The 3,019-nt window shown below is 37.5% G+C and overlaps 1 non-coding gene across 1 annotated transcript; it reads left to right on the forward strand.

Moving 5' to 3' along the window:
• Positions 1-1,936: 1,936 nt before the first annotated feature.
• LOC131236112 (small nucleolar RNA R71) lies at positions 1,937-2,043 on the forward strand. Its single transcript, XR_009166544.1, has one exon. It is a non-coding gene; the product is annotated as a small nucleolar RNA R71 (small nucleolar RNA).
• Positions 2,044-3,019: the final 976 nt, after the last annotated feature.

The following is a 3,019-nucleotide window of genomic DNA, read 5'->3' on the forward strand; positions in this document are numbered from 1 at the left end:
GCTCAATGGGAGTAGAGATGAGCATACTCTCATGCTCTTACTCAAGGTGGGAAGAAATCACCACCGGGTATGTCTCATCCTGACCTAAATAAACATATTTCAAATTCAAGGGCAAAAGTTTTAGGTCAATCTTCAATGCCTTGAGGTTATACAATATAGGCATTACATCAGTTTGGGGAAATTCTTCAAATTATGGCCTCCACCGGTTAACTTCAAGTGCCGGCACATTATCAAGCATGACACCCATCTCCCTAATCATGTCATTATCAAAATCATGTGAGTGGGCTAGTCACGTCTCTAGAGGGTCAGAGGATAAGGTTATCAAAATTTTATCTTCCACGAAAGAGTCAATCATGTTAATGTCATGAAAATCATCATCATCCTCTAACTGTTTACCTATGTTAAAAAAGATATTCAATTCCAATGTCATATTCTCGAAAGACATACTCATGACCCCATTCCTACAATTAATGATTGTGTTTGAGGTGGCAAGGAATGGGTGACCAAGAATAACAAGAATCTGAGTGCTCATATTACTGATGGGTTTCATATTCAAGATGATAAAATCTACGGAGTAGTAGAATCTGTCAACCTGGACCAACACATCCTCATTTATCCCTCTTGGTACATGAACAGAGCGATCAGCAAGTTATAATGTGGTTAAGGTGGGTTTTAATTCACTCAAACCTAACTGTTTGTAGACCGAGTAAGGAATTAGATTTACGCTTGCTCCTAAATTAAGAAATACGTGCTTAATGCGGTAATTCCCAATTACACAAGTGATGGTTAGGCTACAGGGATCTTTGAATTTCTGTGGCACATCTTGCTTTAGGATGACACTCACTTTTTCAGTTAAAAAGATTTTCTTTTGAATATTTTTCCGTCTTTTGGTCGTACACAACTCTTTCAGAAATTTAGCATATTGACCTTCACTTGTTTCAACACCTCTAGAATGTCCTGAGAGTTAGAGAGAGGTTTTGGTGCTATCAACCGTTGGGGGAATGGTGCAATCGGCTTGCCTTGAAGTTCCGGTTCTAATTCTTATGGAGCAGTGCTAGGTTTATCATCATTGTCCTCTTCCGGGTCTTTAGACTTCTCAGCCCTTACCAGAATAGATTTGTCAATTATCTTCCCACTCTTAAGAGTGGTGATAGACTTATCTTGCTCCATTTGACTTAAAGAGCTTGGGTCACTTATTTCATATTGTGGTTTAGGATTGGAGAGAGGTTGAGCAGGAAGCATCCCCTTTCCTACAATCGCTAATTATGACTCTATCCTTTGAATAGACTTCCAATTGCTAATCTGATTTCCTGGATTGCTTGTGCCGAATTCTAATTAAGTAGCTCTTGGTCTTGAATATGTTTTAAAACCGGATCTTCTTGAGGTTTCCCTTGATTTGGAATTTGATTAAAGAAATCTTGAGAGATAGCAATTTGTCCATTCCTCCAATTGAAGTTTGGATGATTTCTCCAACTAGGATTGTATGTATTGGAGGTAGGTCCATTGAAAGGTCTTTGGTAATTGTTCACGGCATTGGATTGCTCATTCAACACCTCTTGAAAGGCAGGTATTGTTGGACAATTTTCAGTTGTGTGAACGTTGCAAGCACAAATACCGCAAACAGTTTCCTTAACCTTATCCTTCTTTAGTTCCATGGCCTCGAATTTCCTTATGAGATTAGACACTTTAGCATTGATATCATCATCCTCTTTTAGAAGGTATAATCTGCCCCTCCTTTGATTGAGTGGGCTTATAAGTGGTGCTTGATTTTGGGTAAGTGTCCCATGATTGTGTGTTTTCAGCAAGTCTATCCAAGTAGTCCCACACATCATCGACATTTTTATTCATGAATTCCCCATTGCACACTGTCTCAACCAATTGGCAAATGGAAGATGTTAGTCCATCATAGAAAAAGTGTGTAATATGCTATGTTTCAAAACCATGTTGTGGGCTTGAGCTGACAAGATCCTTGAACCGCTCCTAACATTAGAAGAATGATTCATCCTCCTTTTGGGCGAAGTACATGATTGACTTTCTAAGGGTGTTCATTTTACGATGTGGGAAAATTTTCTTTATGAACTCCATTATCATGTTATTCCATGTGCCAATAGATCTGGGATGTAGTGAATGCAACCACGTCTTAACTTTCTCTTTCAAGGAAAAAGGAAAGAGTTTCAGTCTGACCATGTCCTCAGACACGTTAGGAAAGTATGAAGTAGCTATAACCTCGTTAAACTCTTGCAAGTACAGGTATGGACTTTCAGATTCAAGTCCAAGGAATTTTGGAAGGAGTTAGATCACTCCAGGCTTGTTATCCATGTTTCCTGTGTTTCTTGGAAAAACCATACAAGAAGGGGTGCTCACCCCCACCGGTTGTAAGTAATCTTATAAAGTACGAGGTGAGGTTGCATGGTGCACCTAATTCTCATCCTAGACTTCCTCAACCCTAGGTTAAGGTTGTCTTCCCGGTCATAACCTCAATTAACTCCGAGAATTTCGAGTGGTGTCTAATCCTGTGATGGATAGATAACCCCTCAACCAATCCTCCTTCACTTAAAAGATGCTGAGTGTTATCACGGACCCACTTGGGCATGAAACACTCTCAGCCCTCAATTTCAGATTCTAACCTAAACCTAAAAGAGAGAAAGGAAATAGAAAGAGAGAGGGAGTTGGAAAGAAATTACCAAATTAAAAGTTCCTAATTAAAATCCTGCCAAATAAAACAAAACAAGTAAGTTTTTAAAAACAGAAATTCTAAAATTAGAAAGTTCCTAAAAATAAAAATAGAAAGTAAACTAGTTTCTAAAAAGGAAAGTTTCTTAAAAACAAAAAATAGAAAGTTTCTAAAAACTAATAAGGAAAGTTCTAAACCTAGAATTAGAAAGTAAGTTTCTAAAAATAAAAGAAATCTTAGAATTAGAAAGTTTCTAAAAACAGAAAACAAACCCTAATCTAAAAATAGAAAATAGAAAAACCCTAATCTTAAACTAATTTCAAAACTAGCTAATCTCATAAAAGC

Source organism: Magnolia sinica, unplaced genomic scaffold, assembly GCF_029962835.1.
Source record: "Magnolia sinica isolate HGM2019 unplaced genomic scaffold, MsV1 ctg224, whole genome shotgun sequence".
NCBI lineage: Eukaryota > Viridiplantae > Streptophyta > Magnoliopsida > Magnoliales > Magnoliaceae > Magnolia > Magnolia sinica.